The sequence below is a fragment of the Schistocerca piceifrons genome, unplaced genomic scaffold, assembly GCF_021461385.2.
Source record: "Schistocerca piceifrons isolate TAMUIC-IGC-003096 unplaced genomic scaffold, iqSchPice1.1 HiC_scaffold_1235, whole genome shotgun sequence".
In the NCBI taxonomy this organism is placed as follows: domain Eukaryota; kingdom Metazoa; phylum Arthropoda; class Insecta; order Orthoptera; family Acrididae; genus Schistocerca; species Schistocerca piceifrons.
Window position 1 is genome coordinate 76,240 of NW_025727054.1, and position 9,521 is coordinate 85,760.

Genomic DNA, 9,521 nt, shown 5'->3' on the forward strand with positions numbered 1-9,521 from the left:
TAATGCACAGCGTGGCTGTTGCTAGGAAACGGTCTCATTCGCCGTTCGTTAATATCTAGTTTTCTTTGCATCAATGTGAAAATGTTCCTATTACTAAATACAGTTTTGCTAGTCACAGTTCAAACTGGAAGCGACGGAAGAAAGCGGTCCAACGCGCCACATTGTTTCCCGAAAGCGAGGGTGCGTTTAGTACGCCACATCTGACATTGCGTCTCACATATTCTGAAACTGACATAATTCCATCCTACCGAAAAAAGAAACAGATTTCGGAGTGAGGTTCCTGAGGTCTTGCTAGAGATGGAAGTCACTGGAGCGCTTGTCTTGCGCGTCAGATTGGCCGAGCGGTCTAAGGCGCCAGATTTAAGCTCTGCTTCCCGTAAGGGAGCGTGGGTTCGAACCCCACATCTGACAATGCTTTTTTAAACATTCTGGAAACTAACGTACTCCCTTGATCTTATAGAACAAGTAAATTACGCAGAAACACGCCGTGGAGATTTTACTAGAGACGACAGTGACAGCAGTGCGGGCGTCGCACGTCGATAGCCCGAGCGGCCGAAAACAAATAGCGGAACATAGTTTCCTCGTGCCGGGTTTTAGCTCTTCTCACGGACGTTTCCCGTGGTCGTTGTGTTGTGGCTCAGGGCTATTCCATTTTCCTTCCCTAAAAGGCAACGCGAGAGACTGTCAGGCAAATCCCAAGTGATCTGTACACGGACTAAGACGTCCGCACGTCTGCCAACATTCTCGCCAACTTGTATGCCGTGCCAACGACACGGGTTCATGTCCGATTACCGAAATTAGGCAGCGTTGGCCATGGTTAGTGCTCGGCTGGGTGACGAACTAGGAAGTCCGCGTGTGTTGGTTTCTTCAGTTTTGCCTTTTTCCTTAGTTTTTGGTGCTGCTGTGCGGTAATGGTACGGTCCAGCTCGCTGACCCCCCCTCTTGCTCTCGGTACGCAAAGGCGCGAACGTGCGGCCACAGTCAAATGAAAGGGTCCGTTGTGTGTTTGTCGATGTGGACTCTCCCAGTCGTTTCTAGCGCCTGTCCTCTACATATACGCCCATTTGCAAGCGTCAGCTTTCGCGTCAGCCGAGCAAAGTCGAGACAAGTCGACACATGGAGACACACGATGCTGTGAATCGTAATCCGCACTAGCGTACGAAGGGAGAAGGGGAAACCCATTTGTACCGTTGAAAACACTCTCCTGCGTAAAGGAGACAACTTCCGTGCGATGTCCGGCCTTCGAACCCGGAGCAGCTACTTGGGAAGCAACCATGCTGACCGACACACCACCACCGCCTTCTGCTACGCGCTGCTTGCGCCATCATGTGTCGCCTTCCCCTCCTGGCGCCAGAGGCCGAAGGCGATAGCGCTGCAGGCGCTCAACGCCGAGTGCAACGCGAGCACCCACTGAACCCGATTTCCTGGCGCTGCTAGGGTGACATACTGTAACTAGGCGCAGAACTGACTTTCTCTGATAAATTGGCCCTTTAATGCACATCAGGGCGAACACGAAATTTCTAATATGAAGTACTCACTGACGATCCAAAGACGTTTCAGTATGTATGCGTCGGTACCACCGGGGCAGTGCCTAAGTATTGGAAAGTGAAGGCCGACAGTTAGAGCCTCACATGAAATATTTCATTGGCTTCCCACGAGTGCGTAATGCACAGCGTGGCTGTTGCTAGGAAACGGTCTCATTCGCCGTTCGTTAATATCTAGTTTTCTTTGCATCAATGTGAAAATGTTCCTATTACTAAATACAGTTTTGCTAGTCACAGTTCAAACTGGAAGCGACGGAAGAAAGCGGTCCAACGCGCCACATTGTTTCCCGAAAGCGAGGGTGCGTTTAGTACGCCACATCTGACATTGCGTCTCACATATTCTGAAACTGACATAATTCCATCCTACCGAAAAAAGAAACAGATTTCGGAGTGAGGTTCCTGAGGTCTTGCTAGAGATGGAAGTCACTGGAGCGCTTGTCTTGCGCGTCAGGATTGGCCGAGCGGTCTAAGGCGCCAGATTTAAGCTCTGCTTCCCGTAAGGGAGCGTGGGTTCGAACCCCACATCTGACAATGCTTTTTAAACATTCTGAAACTAACGTACTCCCTTGATCTTATAGAACAAGTAAATTACGCAGAAACACGCCGTGGAGATTTTACTAGAGACGACAGTGACAGCAGTGCGGGCGTCGCACGTCCGATAGCCCGAGCGGCCGAAAACAAATAGCGGAACATAGTTTCCTCGTGCCGGGTTTTAGCTCTTCTCACGGACGTTTCCGTGGTCGTTGTGTTGTGGCTCAGGGCTATTCCATTTTCCTTCCCTAAAAGGCAACGCGAGAGACTGTCAGGCAAATCCCAAGTGATCTGTACACGGACTAAGACGTCCGCACGTCTGCCAACATTCTCGCCAACTTGTATGCCGTGCCAACGACACGGGTTCATGTCCGATTACCGAAATTAGGCAGCGTTGGCCATGGTTAGTGCTCGGCTGGGTGACGAACTAGGAAGTCCGCGTGTGTTGGTTTCTTCAGTTTTGCCTTTTTCCTTAGTTTTTGGTGCTGCTGTGCGGTAATGGTACGGTCCAGCTCGCTGACCCCCCTCTTGCTCTCGGTACGCAAAGGCGCGAACGTGCGGGCCACAGTCAAATGAAAGGGTCCGTTGTGTGTTTGTCGATGTGGACTCTCCCAGTCGTTTCTAGCGCCTGTCCTCTACATATACGCCCATTTGCAAGCGTCAGCTTTCGCGTCAGCCGAGCAAAGTCGAGACAAGTCGACACATGGAGACACACGATGCTGTGAATCGTAATCCGCACTAGCCTACGAAGGGAGAAGGGAAACCATTTGTACCGTTGAAAACACTCTCCTGCGTAAAGGAGACAACTTCCGTGCGATGTCCGGCCTTCGAACCCGGAGCAGCTACTTGGGAAGCAACCATGCTGACCGACACACCACCACCGCCTTCTGCTACGCGCTGCTTGCGCCATCATGTGTCGCCTTCCCTCCTGGCGCCAGAGGCCGAAGGCGATAGCGCTGCAGGCGCTCAACGCCGAGTGCAACGCGAGCACCACTGAACCCGATTTCCTGGCGCTGCTAGGGGTGACATACTGTAACTAGGCGCAGAACTGACTTTCTCTGATAAATTGGCCCTTTAATGCACATCAGGGCGAACACGAAATTTCTAATATGAAGTACTCACTGACGATCCAAAGACGTTTCAGTATGTATGCGTCGGTACCACCGGGGCAGTGCCTAAGTATTGGAAAGTGAAGGCCGACAGTTAGAGCCTCACATGAAATATTTCATTGGCTTCCCACGAGTGCGTAATGCACAGCGTGGCTGTTGCTAGGAAACGGTCTCATTCGCCGTTCGTTAATATCTAGTTTTCTTTGCATCAATGTGAAAATGTTCCTATTACTAAATACAGTTTTGCTAGTCACAGTTCAAACTGGAAGCGACGGAAGAAAGCGGTCCAACGCGCCACATTGTTTCCCGAAAGCGAGGGTGCGTTTAGTACGCCACATCTGACATTGCGTCTCACATATTCTGAAACTGACATAATTCCATCCTACCGAAAAAAGAAACAGATTTCGGAGTGAGGTTCCTGAGGTCTTGCTAGAGATGGAAGTCACTGGAGCGCTTGTCTTGCGCGTCAGATTGGCCGAGCGGTCTAAGGCGCCAGATTTAAGCTCTGCTTCCCGTAAGGGAGCGTGGGTTCGAACCCCACATCTGACAATGCTTTTTAAACATTCTGAAACTAACGTACTCCCTTGATCTTATAGAACAAGTAAATTACGCAGAAACACGCCGTGGAGATTTTACTAGAGACGACAGTGACAGCAGTGCGGGCGTCGCACGTCCGATAGCCCGAGCGGCCGAAAACAAATAGCGGAACATAGTTTCCTCGTGCCGGGTTTTAGCTCTTCTCACGGACGTTTCCGTGGTCGTTGTGTTGTGGCTCAGGGCTATTCCATTTTCCTTCCCTAAAAGGCAACGCGAGAGACTGTCAGGCAAATCCCAAGTGATCTGTACACGGACTAAGACGTCCGCACGTCTGCCAACATTCTCGCCAACTTGTATGCCGTGCCAACGACACGGGTTCATGTCCGATTACCGAAATTAGGGCAGCGTTGGCCATGGTTAGTGCTCGGCTGGGTGACGAACTAGGAAGTCCGCGTGTGTTGGTTTCTTCAGTTTTGCCTTTTTCCTTAGTTTTTGGTGCTGCTGTGCGGTAATGGTACGGTCCAGCTCGCTGACCCCCCCCTCTTGCTCTCGGTACGCAAAGGCGCGAACGTGCGGCCACAGTCAAATGAAAGGGTCCGTTGTGTGTTTGTCGATGTGGACTCTCCCAGTCGTTTCTAGCGCCTGTCCTCTACATATACGCCCATTTGCAAGCGTCAGCTTTCGCGTCAGCCGAGCAAAGTCGAGACAAGTCGACACATGGAGACACACGATGCTGTGAATCGTAATCCGCACTAGCCTACGAAGGGAGAAGGGAAACCATTTGTACCGTTGAAAACACTCTCCTGCGTAAAGGAGACAACTTCCGTGCGATGTCCGGCCTTCGAACCCGGAGCAGCTACTTGGAAGCAACCATGCTGACCGACACACCACCACCGCCTTCTGCTACGCGCTGCTTGCGCCATCATGTGTCGCCTTCCCTCCTGGCGCCAGAGGCCGAAGGCGATAGCGCTGCAGGCGCTCAACGCCGAGTGCAACGCGAGCACCACTGAACCCGATTTCCTGGCGCTGCTAGGGTGACATACTGTAACTAGGCGCAGAACTGACTTTCTCTGATAAATTGGCCCTTTAATGCACATCAGGGCGAACACGAAATTTCTAATATGAAGTACTCACTGACGATCCAAAGACGTTTCAGTATGTATGCGTCGGTACCACCGGGGCAGTGCCTAAGTATTGGAAAGTGAAGGCCGACAGTTAGAGCCTCACATGAAATATTTCATTGGCTTCCCACGAGTGCGTAATGCACAGCGTGGCTGTTGCTAGGAAACGGTCTCATTCGCCGTTCGTTAATATCTAGTTTTCTTTGCATCAATGTGAAAATGTTCCTATTACTAAATACAGTTTTGCTAGTCACAGTTCAAACTGGAAGCGACGGAAGAAAGCGGTCCAACGCGCCACATTGTTTCCCGAAAGCGAGGGTGCGTTTAGTACGCCACATCTGACATTGCGTCTCACATATTCTGAAACTGACATAATTCCATCCTACCGAAAAAAGAAACAGATTTCGGAGTGAGGTTCCTGAGGTCTTGCTAGAGATGGAAGTCACTGGAGCGCTTGTCTTGCGCGTCAGATTGGCCGAGCGGTCTAAGGCGCCAGATTTAAGCTCTGCTTCCCGTAAGGGAGCGTGGGTTCGAACCCCACATCTGACAATGCTTTTTAAACATTCTGAAACTAACGTACTCCCTTGATCTTATAGAACAAGTAAATTACGCAGAAACACGCCGTGGAGATTTTACTAGAGACGACAGTGACAGCAGTGCGGGCGTCGCACGTCCGATAGCCCGAGCGGGCCGAAAACAAATAGCGGAACATAGTTTCCTCGTGCCGGGTTTTAGCTCTTCTCACGGACGTTTCCGTGGTCGTTGTGTTGTGGCTCAGGGCTATTCCATTTTCCTTCCCTAAAAGGCAACGCGAGAGACTGTCAGGCAAATCCCAAGTGATCTGTACACGGACTAAGACGTCCGCACGTCTGCCAACATTCTCGCCAACTTGTATGCCGTGCCAACGACACGGGTTCATGTCCGATTACCGAAATTAGGCAGCGTTGGCCATGGTTAGTGCTCGGCTGGGTGACGAACTAGGAAGTCCGCGTGTGTTGGTTTCTTCAGTTTGCCTTTTTCCTTAGTTTTTGGTGCTGCTGTGCGGTAATGGTACGGTCCAGCTCGCTGACCCCCCTCTTGCTCTCGGTACGCAAAGGCGCGAACGTGCGGCCACAGTCAAATGAAAGGGTCCGTTGTGTGTTTGTCGATGTGGACTCTCCCAGTCGTTTCTAGCGCCTGTCCTCTACATATACGCCCATTTGCAAGCGTCAGCTTTCGCGTCAGCCGAGCAAAGTCGAGACAAGTCGACACATGGAGACACACGATGCTGTGAATCGTAATCCGCACTAGCGTACGAAGGGAGAAGGGAAACCATTTGTACCGTTGAAAACACTCTCCTGCGTAAAGGAGACAACTTCCGTGCGATGTCCGGCCTTCGAACCCGGAGCAGCTACTTGGGAAGCAACCATGCTGACCGACACACCACCACCGCCTTCTGCTACGCGCTGCTTGCGCCATCATGTGTCGCCTTCCCTCCTGGCGCCAGAGGCCGAAGGCGATAGCGCTGCAGGCGCTCAACGCCGAGTGCAACGCGAGCACCACTGAACCCGATTTCCTGGCGCTGCTAGGGTGACATACTGTAACTAGGCGCAGAACTGACTTTCTCTGATAAATTGGCCCTTTAATGCACATCAGGGCGAACACGAAATTTCTAATATGAAGTACTCACTGACGATCCAAAGACGTTTCAGTATGTATGCGTCGGTACCACCGGGGCAGTGCCTAAGTATTGGAAAGTGAAGGCCGACAGTTAGAGCCTCACATGAAATATTTCATTGGCTTCCCACGAGTGCGTAATGCACAGCGTGGCTGTTGCTAGGAAACGGTCTCATTCGCCGTTCGTTAATATCTAGTTTTCTTTGCATCAATGTGAAAATGTTCCTATTACTAAATACAGTTTTGCTAGTCACAGTTCAAACTGGAAGCGACGGAAGAAAGCGGTCCAACGCGCCACATTGTTTCCCGAAAGCGAGGGTGCGTTTAGTACGCCACATCTGACATTGCGTCTCACATATTCTGAAACTGACATAATTCCATCCTACCGAAAAAAGAAACAGATTTCGGAGTGAGGTTCCTGAGGTCTTGCTAGAGATGGAAGTCACTGGAGCGCTTGTCTTGCGCGTCAGATTGGCCGAGCGGTCTAAGGCGCCAGATTTAAGCTCTGCTTCCCGTAAGGGAGCGTGGGTTCGAACCCCCATTTGACAATGCTTTTTAAACATTCTGAAACTAACGTACTCCCTTGATCTTATAGAACAAGTAAATTACGCAGAAACACGCCGTGGAGATTTTACTAGAGACGACAGTGACAGCAGTGCGGGCGTCGCACGTCCGATAGCCCGAGCGGCCGAAAACAAATAGCGGAACATAGTTTCCTCGTGCCGGGTTTTAGCTCTTCTCACGGACGTTTCCGTGGTCGTTGTGTTGTGGCTCAGGGCTATTCCATTTTCCTTCCCTAAAAGGCAACGCGAGAGACTGTCAGGCAAATCCCAAGTGATCTGTACACGGACTAAGACGTCCGCACGTCTGCCAACATTCTCGCCAACTTGTATGCCGTGCCAACGACACGGGTTCATGTCCGATTACCGAAATTAGGCAGCGTTGGCCATGGTTAGTGCTCGGCTGGGTGACGAACTAGGAAGTCCGCGTGTGTTGGTTTCTTCAGTTTTGCCTTTTTCCTTAGTTTTTGGTGCTGCTGTGCGGTAATGGTACGGTCCAGCTCGCTGACCCCCCCTCTTGCTCTCGGTACGCAAAGGCGCGAACGTGCGGCACAGTCAAATGAAAGGGTCCGTTGTGTGTTTGTCGATGTGGACTCTCCCAGTCGTTTCTAGCGCCCTGTCCTCTACATATACGCCCATTTGCAAGCGTCAGCTTTCGCGTCAGCCGAGCAAAGTCGAGACAAGTCGACACATGGAGACACACGATGCTGTGAATCGTAATCCGCACTAGCCTACGAAGGGAGAAGGGAAACCATTTGTACCGTTGAAAACACTCTCCTGCGTAAAGGAGACAACTTCCGTGCGATGTCCGGCCTTCGAACCCGGAGCAGCTACTTGGGAAGCAACCATGCTGACCGACACACCACCACCGCCTTCTGCTACGCGCTGCTTGCGCCATCATGTGTCGCCTTCCCTCCTGGCGCCAGAGGCCGAAGGCGATAGCGCTGCAGGCGCTCAACGCCCGAGTGCAACGCGAGCACCACTGAACCCGATTTCCTGGCGCTGCTAGGGTGACATACTGTAACTAGGCGCAGAACTGACTTTCTCTGATAAATTGGCCCTTTAATGCACATCAGGGCGAACACGAAATTTCTAATATGAAGTACTCACTGACGATCCAAAGACGTTTCAGTATGTATGCGTCGGTACCACCGGGGCAGTGCCTAAGTATTGGAAAGTGAAGGCCGACAGTTAGAGCCTCACATGAAATATTTCATTGGCTTCCCACGAGTGCGTAATGCACAGCGTGGCTGTTGCTAGGAAACGGTCTCATTCGCCGTTCGTTAATATCTAGTTTTCTTTGCATCAATGTGAAAATGTTCCTATTACTAAATACAGTTTTGCTAGTCACAGTTCAAACTGGAAGCGACGGAAGAAAGCGGTCCAACGCGCCACATTGTTTCCCGAAAGCGAGGGTGCGTTTAGTACGCCACATCTGACATTGCGTCTCACATATTCTGAAACTGACATAATTCCATCCTACCGAAAAAAGAAACAGATTTCGGAGTGAGGTTCCTGAGGTCTTGCTAGAGATGGAAGTCACTGGAGCGCTTGTCTTGCGCGTCAGATTGGCCGAGCGGTCTAAGGCGCCAGATTTAAGCTCTGCTTCCCGTAAGGGAGCGTGGGTTCGAACCCCACATCTGACAATGCTTTTTAAACATTCTGAAACTAACGTACTCCCTTGATCTTATAGAACAAGTAAATTACGCAGAAACACGCCGTGGAGATTTTACTAGAGACGACAGTGACAGCAGTGCGGGCGTCGCACGTCCGATAGCCCGAGCGGCCGAAAACAAATAGCGGAACATAGTTTCCTCGTGCCGGGTTTTAGCTCTTCTCACGGACGTTTCCGTGGTCGTTGTGTTGTGGCTCAGGGGCTATTCCATTTTCCTTCCCTAAAAGGCAACGCGAGAGACTGTCAGGCAAATCCCAAGTGATCTGTACACGGACTAAGACGTCCGCACGTCTGCCAACATTCTCGCCAACTTGTATGCCGTGCCAACGACACGGGTTCATGTCCGATTACCGAAATTAGGCAGCGTTGGCCATGGTTAGTGCTCGGCTGGGTGACGAACTAGGAAGTCCGCGTGTGTTGGTTTCTTCAGTTTTGCCTTTTTCCTTAGTTTTTGGTGCTGCTGTGCGGTAATGGTACGGTCCAGCTCGCTGACCCCCCCTCTTGCTCTCGGTACGCAAAGGCGCGAACGTGCGGCCACAGTCAAATGAAAGGGTCCGTTGTGTGTTTGTCGATGTGGACTCTCCCAGTCGTTTCTAGCGCCTGTCCTCTACATATACGCCCATTTGCAAGCGTCAGCTTTCGCGTCAGCCGAGCAAAGTCGAGACAAGTCGACACATGGAGACACACGATGCTGTGAATCGTAATCCGCACTAGCCTACGAAGGGAGAAGGGAAACCATTTGTACCGTTGAAAACACTCTCCTGCGTAAAGGAGACAACTTCCGTTGC

The 9,521-nt window shown here is 51.3% G+C and overlaps 5 non-coding genes across 5 annotated transcripts; all 5 read left to right on the forward strand.

Moving 5' to 3' along the window:
• Nucleotides 1–327: 327 nt before the first annotated feature.
• Trnal-uaa lies at nt 328–411 on the forward strand. Its single transcript has one exon. It is a non-coding gene; the product is annotated as a tRNA-Leu (tRNA).
• A 1,579-nt stretch (nt 412–1,990) lies between these two features.
• Trnal-uaa lies at nt 1,991–2,075 on the forward strand. The gene has a single exon. It is a non-coding gene; the product is annotated as a tRNA-Leu (tRNA).
• A 1,574-nt stretch (nt 2,076–3,649) lies between these two features.
• Trnal-uaa lies at nt 3,650–3,733 on the forward strand. Its single transcript has one exon. It is a non-coding gene; the product is annotated as a tRNA-Leu (tRNA).
• Nucleotides 3,734–5,307: 1,574 nt separating this feature from the next.
• Trnal-uaa lies at nt 5,308–5,391 on the forward strand. Its single transcript has one exon. It is a non-coding gene; the product is annotated as a tRNA-Leu (tRNA).
• Nucleotides 5,392–8,620: 3,229 nt separating this feature from the next.
• Nucleotides 8,621–8,704, forward strand: Trnal-uaa. Its single transcript has one exon. It is a non-coding gene; the product is annotated as a tRNA-Leu (tRNA).
• The last annotated feature ends 817 nt before the right edge of the window (nt 8,705–9,521 follow it).